This window comes from Fukomys damarensis, unplaced genomic scaffold, assembly GCF_012274545.1.
Source record: "Fukomys damarensis isolate Sample0158 unplaced genomic scaffold, DMR_v1.0_HiC HiC_scaffold_10, whole genome shotgun sequence".
Classification (NCBI taxonomy): Eukaryota; Metazoa; Chordata; class Mammalia; order Rodentia; family Bathyergidae; genus Fukomys; species Fukomys damarensis.
The window spans coordinates 27,619,380-27,635,270 of NW_022900922.1; positions in this window are offsets into that span (position 1 = coordinate 27,619,380).

The following is a 15,891-nucleotide window of genomic DNA, read 5'->3' on the forward strand; positions in this document are numbered from 1 at the left end:
TGGCTGAGGAGCAGCACTGAGCTGCCAGAGGAAGAGTGGACATTTCAGACTAGAAAACAGCTCGGCATGGTGGCTCATGCCTGCAAACCCAGCACTCTGGCAGGCTGAGGCAGAAGGATCACAAGTTTGAGCCCAGGCTGGGCAATGTAGCAATGTAGTGAGACCCTGTCCCATAAAGGGCAGGAGGAGGCTGGGAGAAGGCACCAGCTTCAGTCCAGAATGCAAAAGAGATGAGGTTGGGCTGGACATGGAGGTAGAATAAAAAGACTAGGCTTGTTTGTCCTTTTCTTCCCTCTCCCGTTTTTTAAAAAAATTTCTTCTGTTGATTCATACATTAGAGTTTTTCCTTTATGTCCAGCTAGTAAGCTGCAGACTTAGAATAGCCACTCACACTTTATACCATCTGCTCAGGGATTGTTTTACACTGTCTAAATCTTTGGGGGAGAGGGCTGGTATTTAATGGGGAAAAATGAAAACATTAAAGAGAAAAACGTAATCCTTCCCTCCCTATCCCTTTCCTTTCTTCCTGAATGACTCTGTCCTAAAGTTTTAGACAGGACAGAATAAGATAGTCTTTCGTGAAGTGGGAGACAGGATGAGCTGCAGTGTGACTTGGCCATGCAAGGTGTGGGGGGGTCTTCATCAAAGGGGAGGCCTGACATGAGCAGTCAGAGCCCACAGGGTGAGGGGGCCCACACATGGGCATGTTCACTGTGCATCAGAGCCAGAGGTGCCGACAGAGACGTTCAGATATGGGATGTGTTGGTCAGTTTTCCATTTCTGCAATGAAATATCGGAGGCTGGGAAATTTGTGAAGAAGTCTACTTAGCTCATGGTTCTGGAGGTCTAAGAGTATGGCACTGGCTTCTGCTCAGTTCTGGGCAGCCCCTCTGGCTACATCACAGCATGGCATCACAGTGGGAGTTTGTGCAGGGAGATTATGGAGCAAGACAGGAAGCTGGAGATCGGGGAGGGGCCGGTCTTGCTCTTTGTGACACAACCCACTCCTTTTTTTAAAAATAAATTTTACCCCATTCCCACCTCCCCTTTAAAGCTTTGTTTTCATTTTTTCCTTCTATTTTCACTTTTTTCTTGACCCTTCCTTTTTTCTCCCTCTCTCCTCCTTTGTTTCCCCTTCCCATTTGAAATTTTCTTCCTATTTTCCAATATTTATTATACATTTTAGTCCTTATTTCCAGTTTTTGTTTCTCACACCAGAGAAGCAATGTGATATTTAAACATTTCTATCTGAACCTCGTCCTTCTTTATGGCAGGGTAATACTCCATTGTATAGAAAAACCATACCTTTTATCTTTTTGTCATTTGATGGGCATTTGGGCTGTTTCCAAGGTCCAGCTATTACAAACTATGTTGCCATAAACATCATAACACAACCCACTTGAGTGAACTCACTGAGGTTTCATGATAAATGCATGGACCCTCCTGAGAACACATCCCCAATGACCTAATCATTCTGCACTAGACCCCACCTTTAGAAAAAAGAGGTGGCCCATCATAGTGCCACAGTGGGAAACGGCTTCCAACACATGAACCTTTGAGAGACATACTCAGACCATATGCAGACCACAGCATGGCCAGGTTAATATGGAGGATCAAAGTGTAGCAGAAAGAAAGATGTCCATTTGTGGTTATGGATGGTGTGGAGACAGGGGACTGATCAAATAAATCAGTATCTTAAGGCTTCTTACTGTTGGAAAACAGATTCACAAATAGGGAGAAAACCAAGATGAATACAGTCATGTGAGATTGGAATTGTATGTATCATTATTATGAACCAAGATTTTTAAGATAGAAAGATAGCTCAGGGATGGGTAGATAGAAAGAGATGAATGTATGCATGTATATGTGTACTGGGACAGAGAGACTCTCTAAGAGACCTCAGCTGATCACTTTGGCAGGCCTGGCTCCTCCCCTTGCACTTGCCACTTGGTAAGGTCACTGTAGTAAGAAACTCCTTTTTCTGAGCTGGGGATTTAGCTCAGTGGTGCCGCCTCCTGCCTTGCAAGTGCAACATCCTGAGTTCAATCCCCAGTACTAACAACAAAAAAACCCTCCTTTTTCTGAAGTGGCCTCAAGTGTCATCCCACACTTCCTGCTATTCCTGCCCTGTGTAATTCCCTCCTCTGGTGCACAGAAAGAACCTATAGCCATCTTCTAATCATGAGAACACAGCAAAGATAGTGAGATATCACTTATGTGACTGTGATACATAGGATTGTAACATCCATCTAACTTTGATCCCCACCCCCCGCTTTAATACAGTAGGCTGCTGTGCAGTGATTTGCCTATGACTGGCCCGTGTGCTAAGGACCTGAGGGCAGCCTCCAGTTAACAGTCAGCATGAATCTGAGGCCTTCAGTCCAACAGACCTACGAAGACCTGAATTCTGCCACCACAGAGCTTGCCAGTGTGTCCTCCCCCAGCGGAACTCAGAAATGAGACCATAGCCCCAGCCAACACTGTGAGACCTAGGTGCAGAGGACTCTGCTAAGCCATGCCAGGCCCCTGACCCACAAAAACTGTAGGACAAGAAATGTGCATTGCTTTAACTGCTAAATCTGTTGCACAGCTACTGGTGACAAATGCTTATGTGTCTGTGCATTCCCTGGCTCTTGAGAAGGTCTAAGAGCCACAGTAACAGCCTAGCACAGTGGGGTGTCCAGGTTTGGGCCTCAAATGCTGTTTTCAGGTAAAAGGAGCCATGGCTCATTGGAGAAATGGCTGATTCCTGAGGCTGCAGCTTGGGAAGTCAAGGATGAGTGTGGAGCATTCTCTTGTGCCAGAAGATGAGGAAGTGTTCCAAGAGCAAGGGGACATGTCTGGAGGACACGGAAGCCAGCAGGAAGAGGCTTCCCTAGTCTAATCAGGGACTATGTGAGCATCCAAATAAATGATAATCACAATGGACTATAAGCCTATTGGATATAAAAGGAAGCCACAAGACTATAGAGCTACCCATAAACAATAGAATAAATTGAAAGTTTTAGGAAGAATGGGATATGCCCATCATTTGGAAATACTTCTTTATAATGTATTTGTTAACTGCAAAGAAAACAAGTACCTTTGTAGCAGAGAAACCTGACAGATGCCACCTTTATCAAGTGGTCGCAGCTAACATTGTCACTAAAGGAATACACTGCAATCGCAGGCCACCAGACAAGATGCACTGGTGACACAGAGCCATTTCTGTATCTCTGCACAAGATGATTGAATCTATTCAAGAATCAAAAGCAGACAAATGTAAACTAAAAAAAAAAAGCACTCTAAAAAACAACAGGCCTCAACCTTCAAAAGCGACAGGGTCATGAAAGTTAAGGAGAGGCTGAGACACTGGTCCCGGACTTCAGACACAGGACAAGGAACTGCACTGAGTGATTTTGACCTGGATCCTTTGGCTGTAAATAATGTTGGTGCAACTGGCAAATTCTGAGTAGGGCGATGATAGACACCTGTCACTGTGTAGGAATTCCACAAAGATGTGAATGCGGTGTGTCAGCAACTTATTCTCAAGGGGTGCAGTAAATTAAAAAGTTCTTTCAACTGTATTATCAATTTCCCAGTAACTTTTTTATTGTTTTGAAATACAAATACAATATTGCAGGACATGGAGGGACATACCTGGGATCTCAGCACCAAGGCAGGCTGAAGCAGGGGGATCGAAATCCTGCCTGGATAACTGAGTGAGATTCTGTGTCAAAATAAAAAATAAAAAGGGCTGGGGAAGTGTCGCTCTCCCATATTCGATCAACAAAATTTAAAAGGAAGAAATGGTAGTCCGATGACTCTTAGAGTGTGGTCTTTAGACAGCCATTTCGATCCTGAAATGCACCGTGAGACCCTGTCTTCAAAGAAAAAAGAAAGAAAGAAAAGAAGAAGAAGAAGAAGAAACAAACAAGAAAAAAAATCCTCCACTCCAATTTAGAGACCAGTCTAGCTTTATAGAAATCCATTCAACAAACATCTATTGACTGCTGGAAGTGAAAAAGTACCAGAATAAATTCACATACACAGTATTTGGTAGCTCTGTTGAAAACTTTCATGTAATCTTTTTATTTTTACTTTAGCCACGCTGGGGATCAGACATCTGGGGATCACCTATGTTGACAAGTGCTATACCCTAAAGGTGTAATTTATTTTTTGTTTGTTGGTTTGTTTGGTACTGGGGATCGAACTCAGGACCTTTGTGCTTGCGAAGTGGGTGTTGGAACCACTGAGCTAAATCTCTGGCCCTCTATTGTTAAATAAGAGCTTTATTGAGGTATAATTCATATACCACATAATTTATTATTTAATGGGTGCAGTTCATTTTTTTTTAGCATGTTCACAAGTTGTACAACCATCACCGCAATGCATTTTAGAACATTTCACCACCTCCAAAAGAAATCTTGTATCCAATCCTGTTTCCCTACTCCCCTGAGCTCTTAGAAACCACTAATCTGTGTGTGTCTCTGTAGACTTGCCTACTCTGGACAGCTCATATCAATTGAATCATAGGATATGTGGACTTTTGTAATAGCATCCTCCCCTTAGTATAGCATTTTCAAGTTTCATTCATGTAACATTTATCAGATCTTTCTTCCTTTACATTGCCTTACTATGTTCCCTTGTGGGAATACACAACATTTGATTTTTCCATTCATTCACTGAAGGACATTTGGATCATTTTCATTTTTTTACTATTAGGAACAACACTGCTATGAACATTTGTGCGCAAATTTTTGCATGGCTATGTCTTTCATTTCTCTTGGGAAGATACTCAGGAGTAGAAATCCTGGGCCCTGAGATAACTCTACAATTAATCTTTCCATCACCAGCAGTATACAAGTGTATCAGGGTTTGATGTCCTCTTGTCCCTCCAGTTGTTGTTATAACACTACATATAATCTTGCATCATAATTAAACTGTCAAAAATCGTTCTTAGAATGAAAATCACGGGGTGAATTAGAAAGACCAAAAAGCAAGCATTATGAAACGAGCTTGTTTGTATCATCAGGAAGTATTTCAGGAACTACTAGATATAGGACACTATAATAGGAAACTGGCTCTTCTAAGGTGTTTCTCATGCTGTCAGTGAGGCCCCTATGACTCAGATTTCGCTACCAAGCTGGGAATTATCTTGAGATCTCTAGGTCTGGTTCTACAGGCAGAGCAGCTTTCCTGAAAAATCTGGTGTTTCAGTTCACCCACGATAGGCAGAGACAAATAATGACAGCTTTTGGTTTCTTGGTGACCCAAGCAAATATAAAACAGATCCGGGACATCTGTGATTGGCCTCGATTTCTGGTTCTGAGTTAAAGTCCAATTTTTAGGCCACCTATTGGTGACCCAGTGGCCAGCCCCGAGCCCAGGGAGTGTTTTGTGTGGCTGTGTAGTGTTTTGAGCACTTCAATTTAAATTCCTTTATGCTCTCCAATCTGTTACTGTCATGTACCTGACTTGCTTCACTTTTACATTATCTTCCAGCTTCCAGAGGTATTTGAATTAGCAATTCCTGCTTGGGATGATGCCTGAGCTATATGTTTAAAAACCTGGGCCATCATTTCATAGACTATCTTTACCACCATCAAAAGTAAACATCTTGTATCTATCCTGCATCATCAAGGAGAAGCAGTTATTAAGCCTGTAATTGTGCAATATGTTGCTTACAGAACAATAACCAGATGTGACCTGTACCTACTGGGACCTTGCAGACTGCGATAAAGCACAAGGATACAGACGGACATGGGTCAACAGAGAGCAAAAAACTATGAAAATAAACATGGTTGTGTCGGTATGGGCTCCTGCTCACACATGTATTCTAAAAACTAGTTTCTTTAATAGACCTTCCCAGATTAAACCTATAAAAATGTGAAAGTATTCATTGAATGTATCTCCCTGTAAGAGTCAAGACTTGTGAAATCCCGTCATTCTTTAGTAATGCCAACATGTTTGTGTATGTGTGCGTGTTTTTCTGTTAGTCAGTTCTCTTTTTCCTTTTCTCTCTCCCTCCGCCTCCCCCTGCCTCTCCTAGACACTCCTCCTTCCTCTCCCCACCCACTTCACTCGCTCTTTCTCTGTCTACTGGGGAGTGAACCTAGTACCTTTGCACTAAGCTACATTCTCAACCTTTTTCTCTTTTTCTTCGTTTTCATTTGTTTGTTTTTGAGACAGGGACTTGCTAAATTGCCCATGCTGAGCCCCAACTTGCAATCCTCCTGCTTCAGCCTCCCAGATTATGCCTGCTGGAATTAAAGGCTAGAGGCATTCACCACCACACCTGGCTTTGAATTCTTTGAAGGCAGATGTTCTCATTGAAATGTCAGGATATGGGATAAGAAAAATGATAGGAAATGAGGCTCCAGCATGCTTGGATGCTCTCGGTCTTCCTAGCAGCACCCACCACCTGCTGGGGCAACCACCGCAGGGCTGCAGAGTGTTGGTTGCTAATAGCTCCTTGCCCAGAGATACCCAGGATTTTGTGCTACCCTAGGGAGAGACATGGTCTGTGGCCAGTGAGTAATTAATACAGGTTATAAAAGCCTTGGACTTACCCTTAAATTGGGACAGCTGTGTGGTGCAGACACACTCAAGCTCCCTGTGGGATCAGAATGAAGCCAGACTTGCTGAGTCGATGCCTTGGCTGGCTCCTTCCTCTGCAGCCTCCTGCTTCCCTTGTCCCCTGTGGTTGCCCCTGAGAGCACTCTTGCAAATGGTGCTTATACCAAAAACCCCATGTCAGGCTCTCTCCCTAGGAAACCCCATCTAGAACACCTAACCTTGCCTTCAGCGTTACTCTGATGGGGTCAGAGCTTTAAATGGTTATTAAAGCACAGTAGATATGACACTAGGCATCTAGTGGTTAAAAAAGTAATGGCCCTGAGCTGCAGCAGTCCAGTGACCCTCTAATAGTGTCCTTAAAGGTAATTTTTTGGCGTTTATGCTTCTGCCCAGTGGAACAGCCATTTCAGTTCATGTCCCAATCATAAAATTACTTTTCCATTAAACCAGAGTGCTTATAATATAACTCTTTCCTTTCGTGAAATGTGGTCAGAATGAGCGAGAGAGAGAGAGAGAGTGTGAGAGAGAGAGAGAGAGAGACAATGAGAGAGAGAAAGACTATGAATTATCAAGACAAATCAAGCCTAGTTTGGCATTGTACAATTTACATGACACATAAATATTGCAATTTTGATGTAGGAATGTGATTAGTACACCACTTTGGCTTCCACAATAGGCAGTATGGTTAATCTTCTTGACTTTGTACAGCTTTTTCTCCCCAGAACCAAAAAAAGCTCGAGACATGTATATGTGTATGCCACTTTCCTAGCAGCTGCAGCAAATGACCACAAGCTCGGTGGCTTAGAACATTGGAAGTCTATTCTCTCATGGTTCTGGAGGCTGAGGCGGGCCACCGAGGTGTCACCAAGTCTCCCTCCCTCCAGTTGCGGAGGTTCTTCTTTGACTCTTCCAGGTGCTGTGCTGTGCTTCCCTTCGCTGATGGCTCCCTTTTCCCATGACCCCCCCCACCCCGCCCGTGTGAGTCTTCTCTCTGCTTCCAATTTCCTTCTGCCTCTCTCTTATATGGACACTTGTGGGATTTAGAGCCATAGGAGGATCTCATTTCAAGATCCTTAATCACATTTGCAAAAGACCTTTTTTCCAAATAATTCTCATTCACAGGTTCCAGAGGTTTGATGTGGACAACTTGGGGCAGGGGAGGCATTTTAGATCTACCATACATGCTTTTTTTTTTTTTTTTAAAGAATCCGACCAGGGAACTACTTGAACACTTACACTCTCAAAATTTTTTTCGTTGTTGTTGTTGACTTTTCTGGTACTGGGGATTAAACCTAGTGCCTTCACAGTGAGTTATATCTTTAGCCTTTTTTATATATTTTTTTAAATTTTGAGACAGGCTCTCTAAGTCACTAAATTGCCCAGGCTGGGCTCAAACTTGTGATCCTCCTGCCTCAGTCTCCCACAGAGCTGGAATTACAGGTGTGCATCATCACATCAGCTACCATTGACTCTTAAAGGAATCTCTTAGGTTCTTGATATAATTTTGTCAAGCATGGATCATATGTGTATTGAGTTTTACATAGTGCATGGAAAATGCTTTTGGTTGTTGAGCAGATTGGCCAACTATTCAAACACCCACATCCAAGTGGCTTTGCTTTTCTCCAGTCACGTCGACTACTCTTATTATACTTAACCTCAGGGAGCAGCATGGGTCTCTTAAAAATGTCAAAGACCCATTTATCGATAAGAAGTTTTCATAAGTACAATGGCAAAAGTTACATAGAAAAAACAGTTGGTAATATTAGGACCAGTAATTCCACAGCAAATTCCTTCCCTCTTTAAATAATTGATGTCTGTTCCTAAGTTAAACAGACCAGTTGCAACTGAACAAAAAAAACCACTAAAGGACTCTAAAACAGCTTTACTATTGATGCTGCTTTTTAAGATATAGATGTTCTGACATCTTTGAAATATCGCAATTTTAGAAAAATTTACATATTGTTTTTGTTTTTTGAGACAGGGTCTCACTAGCATATTAAGTATAATGTTCCTTGCGTATCTTTGAAAGCACTTAAGGAAAACAAACAAAAATGTTTATAAAAAATTAATTACCATGCGTAAAATGATATGCAGCCACGATGAAAGAAGTAGAGATCTGTGAAATAAATTTCTTTACTAAATCACTCTATACACTTAGGTCACAAATTAGGCCTTGTGCTTCCTCGAGGACCACTATGATAAAAAAAAATTTGTATCAATTATCTCTGCACTATAACCTAGATACAAAGAAACCTAAATTGAAGAATTAATTCATTCCATTTATAACAATGACTTAGGCAGAATTCCTTTTCTTGGGATATCTGGAAAAAAAAAATCCGTGACACTTTTTGTCTTTGTCAAAGCACTTTTCATTCTCTACCCTCGAAAACTGGCTGTATAAGTAACTTTTTTTTTTTAACCATAAAACTGAAACTTCTTGAAAGCACGGATGTTAAGTTCCCTACATTCCCCCCACCCCTTGGCCTGGGGCTGTAGCTCATGGCAGAGCACACATGCCTTAGCATGCAGGAGGTGCTGGGTTCAGTCCTCATTACACACACTTCTGCATGGTGTCTAAGTCTGTGTCTTGTATCTGCAAGGCAGACGATGAATGGGGTGCCTGCCACTTTGGAACTAACCCATCACACAGGCAAGTCCAGCCCCATGATAGCTGTGCTCTGGGAGCTATTTATCACTGTCTCTTTCTCTCTTATTTTGTTCTATACTTTCTATTTTTGTCTTTTGCCTTTCTTTTCCTGTCTCTTCCCTCCTAACTATACCTTTACAAAAGGTAAAGTTGTACAAAAATAGCGTCCACAGAATCTATGGGCATTTCCTAGACCTGCCAGTGATATTTCTTCAGGACAGCTTTTCCATTCCATGATCCCATTGAGAGCTTAATCACTGGCCTAGCAGACAAAGAGAGGAAATGAGTTGCTGCTGTCTGTTCCCTGTTGCCAGTCCTACTGAATGTATTGAGAGGGTCAGCTAGTAGGAAACCAGAAAGAGGGGACATAGTAACCAATGTGAAAGGAAGGCTGTGAGTTTTAGCAAATGAAAGAAGAGCTGCAGTGAGTTAGAAAAGGGAAAAATTAAGAGAAGTTCAGAAGGATATTTGCAAAATACTAATCTGTCAAATAATTGTTAACACAGGTTATTTCAGCCAAAATTGTTATTTTTTTATCCAAATTCTTCTAGAACAGATGAACAAAACACATAGTTTTTTCTAAATTTAAATCGGGGTTGGTTTTTTTTAAACATAGTATTTATTTCACGAACACTGAATCAAAACTGCTTTTATTCAGACATGAATATGAAATTGTGCTTTTGTGTTCTCTCGTGTGATGTTGTGGACTCCTTTATTTCTGAACACTGAACTCCAGGAATAACACTCCTTGATTTGTGACCACAGCTAGCACTGCATTTGTGTTCTGTCCAAGTCAGCATGCAGACTCTGGTGCAGAGTCCTTTTTCCTGAGACCTTCATCTACCTACTTCTGTGGACTTTTTGAAGCATATGTTTGGACACAGCTTCAATGAGTTTTTTTCCTATACAAGAACTGGTTCATGGATGTGTTAGTTACTTTTTATATTGCTAGGACAAAACACCTCACACCCACCACTGAAAGGAGAAGAGGTCTATTTTTGCTCACAGTTTGTAGAGGTTTCAGTCCATAGTCAGCCGGCTCCAAGGCAGGACAGCATGGCACAAGGGGCCTGGTGGAGGAAACTGCTGCTCACCTCATGGTGAATGGGAAGCAGAGTGAAGGGGGAAATCTGGGGAGGGAGACAAACCTTTCCAAGCCAAGCTACCACTAACCCACCTCTTGCTACCAGACTCTACCTCCTAACAGCAAGTCAGCTAAAAATTCCCATAATCCAATCATGTTTCAAAAGCCCTGCCTATGGGTGCATGAGGCTTTGGTGGGATATCTAGATATAAACAATAATAATGGACCTCCACTACCAGCTGAACTGAGATCCTGTATTCCTCTTTTCTCTACTTCCTGCCCAGAACCTAATACAAAGTTCAGTATATTCAAGGTGTGATGGAAATTTTGAATGTTGAAAATTTTAAAAACTACAGAAGAAACACTTTTTTTTTGAGTGTCTTTAGTAGTGCTACTGTGGCTGCCTCAATGTCCTGAATAGATTCAAAACATTTGTTGCCAGACATGATGGTGCAGCCTATGATCCCAGTACTTGGAAGGCGGAGGCAGGAGTGTGAGGCCAGCCAGGACTACATAGTAAATTTAAGGCCAGTCTAAACTACATTGTGAGAGCCTGCCTCCAAAATAAATAAATAAATACTCATTTGCCTTTCATTGTCATTTTGACTTTGGGAGGAGCCAGAAGTTATATGTTGGCTAATCTGGTGAAGAAGGTGGATGAGGACATACTGTCATGATTTAAGAGCCCGCCTTTCTACTGGATGGCACTCAGTAACAGCATACACTGTATTCTGATCACACCATGTAAAGACACCCCAGAAAGAAGATTTCCAAAATTGTTTCAGAAAGTGTCAAGAATGATGGGGTAACTGTGTTCAAAGTGAAGGGGGCTACTAGTTTGAGGGGAATTAGTGGCAATGTTTCTTTCACTGTAATACATTAAAAAATTTTTAAATTCACTATATATTTTCATCACTCCCTTGTAAAAGGTACTTAATAAATGCTGAGAACTACCGCATTTTGAATCCTTTTCTGTTGTAAGCTCCTAATGGGTGTTCAGGCATTTTCATTTACCATGTGTCAGCTGCAGAGATGTCCCAACTCCATTCACTGGTGGCATGGGGCCACCTAAGATGAGGATGCAGCACCCATCAGTGGTAACAAACTGAACTTGTTGACCTCTGGGATTTTACTGCTAGTGATGTCATCTTGTTTCTTAGTGACTGTTGATATATAAGACCCAGAACAGGGATCACAATCTGTATTCTGTGGGCCAAATAAAGTTTCACTGACACACAGCCACATGCGCTTAAGCATATTGTTTGTGGCTATTTTTCTTCTGTAAAGTCAAAGTTGAACAGCTACAACAGGCTCCATATGGCCAACAGAGCCTAAAATATTCACTACCTAGCTTGTTATAGGAAAAGTTTGCCAACCCCTGGGCTAGAAGGTATATTTGATGAGAATGTGGTAGTGCAGTGTCCTGGAGTTACTGGAACTTGAAACAACTGTGCAATAGGCAATTTTCAGTGACCACCACCTCCTCAAGTAAATGGATTTGTTTAATCTCCTCTTGAATGTAAGCTGGACCTAGTGAATTACTTCTAATAAACATCACATGAAAGGCAATGGGCTGTAGTTCGGTTATAAGACAATGCTTTTTGTCCTGTCCTTGTTACCTTCCTGTTTTCCACACTTTGATGACACTGGCTGCCATGTTGGAAAGGTCCAGTGGTGAAGTACTAAGAACAACTTTTGGCCAACAACTAGCAAGGTACCAAGGCCTTAGTCTAAACCCCTTTGAATCTTGTCAGAAACCACAGTGGTGAACTTGGGGTGATCCTTCCTCAGTGTCTTGAGATGATGGCAGCCCCAGCTGACATCTTAAATGCTTGAGAGATGCTAAAGTAGAGGCTAGTGAAGTTGAGCCAATTCTTGCTCCATAGAAACTATGTGATAACAGGGCTGGGGATTTAACTCAGTGGTTCCGCCGCCTGCCTTGCAAGCGTCCAGGACCCGAGTTTGATCCCTGGTACCAAAAAAAAAAAAAAAAAAAAAAAAATAAAATGGGAAACTATGTGATAACAGGGCTGGGGATTTAACTCAGTGGTTCCGCCGCCTGCCTTGCAAGCGTCCAGGACCCGAGTTCGATCCCTGGTACCAAAAAAAAAAAAAAAGAATAAAATGGGAAACTATGTGATAACAGGGCTGGGGATTTAACTCAGTGGTTCCGCCGCCTGCCTTGCAAGCGTCCAGGACCCGAGTTCGATCCCTGGTACCAAAAAAAAAAAAAAAGAATAAAATGGGAAACTATGTGATAACAGGGCTGGGGATTTAACTCAGTGGTTCCGCCGCCTGCCTTGCAAGCGTCCAGGACCCGAGTTCGATCCCTGGTACCAAAAAAAAAAAAAAAGAATAAAATGGGAAACTATGTGATAACAGGGCTGGGGATTTAACTCAGTGGTTCCGCCGCCTGCCTTGCAAGCGTCCAGGACCCGAGTTCGATCCCTGGTACCAAAAAAAAAAAAAAAGAATAAAATGGGAAACTATGTGATAACAGGGCTGGGGATTTAACTCAGTGGTTCCGCCGCCTGCCTTGCAAGCGTCCAGGACCCGAGTTCGATCCCTGGTACCAAAAAAAAAAAAAAAAAAAAAGAATAAAATGGGAAACTATGTGATAACAAATACTATTTTAAGTCACTAAGTGTGAGGGTGATTTTTATGCAGAAAAAGAAAATTAATACAGAACCTAAAACCATATTGTAGTTCTTGGCACACATTGTGATGCCATTTTATAGTATCTAGAAGGATATTGTTATGGGGATTTACTAAAACAAGGTGGCTGATATCTGAACCCCTTCCAAGGGATGGAAGACTTCTACTGTGAGGCATCACTGGCCCATTCCCACTAGGTCAATATGTTCTGAATGTCTTCCTGTCAGGCCACACAGAAAATAAGGTGTGTAAAGTACTCTAGGGATGCATGAGAATGCTCACTGGCAGAGGGGTCAGTCAGCTCTGGGGTCTTCAGCCATCATGTGTAAGGCCACCCTGAGTGGAAGGTGTCACTAACAGCATCCTAGTGACCCAACCATTGGCTAAACTGGGAATCTCTGCTAATTAGCAATTCTTCGCATGGGCTCAAAATGTAAGCTTGGTCAACTTTTGAAACTAGAGTGAGTGGTGTCAAGATTTGGGGTCAGAGAAATGAAAGGCCAGAGCCATGATGTCTAGGGGGAATTCTGTGATCAGTAGTGCCACCTGAGCCATTCTATTTAACTTGCCTGCCCTCTTTTGGCCTTTGTTTTCAGATCTGGTTGTCCAGGTTTCTGGGCAATTCTGAGAACTATATTCCAGTAAATTCTTTCTCTGCTTGACACAGCCAGATTTAGCTTATTGTTTGCTATTGAGAATCCCAGTAAATAGTAATATTGTAGCAATACATGGTAAAGACTGAAAATATAGTTTCCAGGAATGTGGATAAATTCACGGCTAATGGATTTTTAACCATTTATATCTCTATGAACAATATATGTTTGTAATAAAAATTTATTTTGATTGTATAATTGTCCATTATGGAAACATTTTATGATTTTATGTTTGTTTGCTAATGATTTGGGCAGTGTTATAATTATTGTACAGCTTTTTCACTTACTATAGCATAAACATTTTTCCATGTTTTCAAAACCATATTTTTAAGAGGCCATAGGATATTTGTTTCTGCTTGTACCTGTTTAGAAAAGATTGGAGGGAGGGGACCTGAAATTAGGCCTGAGACCTACTGAGTTGAAGAGGGGTATATTTTTCTAATTTGTTGGGCTTATCTGAAAATTCCACTGCCTAGAAGGGATACCTTTAAAAATAAAATCACATAAAATATATGTTCTGATAACCCTAATTCTACCAAGTATAGGATAGCTTCAACTAATTTCTTCATGTTGGACATTTAATTTTCTTCCATATTTCATCTATTAGTAATACTTCGTGTTGAACAATTTTGTTGTTTGGTTTTTATTTGCACTGGTTTTTATTTTTTGAATGGATAAGCCAAAGGGCATGGATACCTTTGTTTCCTTTATAAATATCACTAAGTTTCCCTTTCCCAAATGACATTATTGATGTTCTCTACCTTCTCCTTTCTCCTATGAGAAAGTGCCCATTTCATTCACAGTGTTCTCTTCCACAAATGTAATGATTAATATCTTGAGGTTGCTTGTTTGGAGATTTATATAAAAAGGTTCTAACAAAATGTCTGATAATTCTCTTCCCTTAATAGTTTCTAGAAATATGAAAAGTTCTAAGAAGTTTCTAAGCGTGCTAATGGAAAAAAAGCAGACTTCTATAAATAAAATTTTGATGACTGTTTCAAGAAAGTTTGATGAGCACTGAAACCCATTTTGTTTACCATTGCTAGACTACTTTTTGATTGTGCTTGACTTACACTGAATTTATTGTAATATAAATGAAAGCCTGAACTATTTGTTTTCAAAAATTTTTTTTGAGATAGGCTCTCCCTATGTACTTCAGGCTAGCTTGAACTCACTGTGTAACCCAGGGTGGCCTTGAACTCAGCTGAGGCCTTGGCCTCAGCCTCCCAAGTGCTGGGATTACAGCACTGCCACCACACTCAGCAGTCTGAACAATTTAAATACAGTGAAATCACGTGATTTAAAGTGCAGTGGTCTGAGTAAAGTCTTCAAAACAACAGGGTAGAATTATTGGCTACTTTTATCACAGAACAACTGGGCATCGAGTTGTGTGGCTGAGGGAAAAATTACTCTGAACGACTGTTAGTTCTGCTCAGGCGTTGAGGGCCTTCATTTAAACCATTTACTTACATTAATCTAAACAAAATAAGGAATTCTCTATTCAGCAAAACGTTCCTTGTTTATTTGACCAATGACAGCATCTTCATAAACACTATCGGAAACAAAATACCAGAAACTATACCATGCATTTTACACTTGTAAACCTTAATTTTGTCAGCCAAGGAGAAGATAAACTAAACAAAGGGAAGTGGTGAAAGCAAAACAGTAATGCTATGATGGGTCAGAGAGAAACACTTGGCAAGTTGTGCCACATTAGTTGGCCAAGCACGCTATTGGGAACTGCAAAGTAGGAAGTCATATTTTTGACTCTGCTAACCTCAGTGAATGTTTCCTTCTTTAAAAAAATGGGCATAAGGCTCTGCTAACTAACAAAGGCCTGCAATGAGAATTAATGAGCCTATAAAATGTTTTGAGGTCTCTAGACATTATACACTGTAGTATTGAATCCATACAGTTGGGGTTACTGCCCTTTGAAGATATGTCAGTCGTCATTAGTATTCCCAACATGACTCCTGCCTCCCCTGTTAAGTTCCCTTGGGGTCCTCATAAAATTAATTAATGAAATAGTCACCGTTTTAAGTGGGAGACTTCGCCTTAAGAGATGGTTTCCACTGTCCCCACAGTCAGTGATAGGCGATTAAAGACGGCGAAGTAAGAAAGCAGGAAGTTCCCGGAGCCGGCGGTGGCTCCAGGTGCAGACTCATCCAGGTCCCCGCGCTTCCGGGGCGCTCTCCGGCCGGGCTCGCGGTGGCCCCAGCGAGGTTCGATTACTCTCGCCTGGGCGAGAAGCGGCACCTCGGCTCCGCGGAGCCCCACGGCGGGGAGGTGGGGCG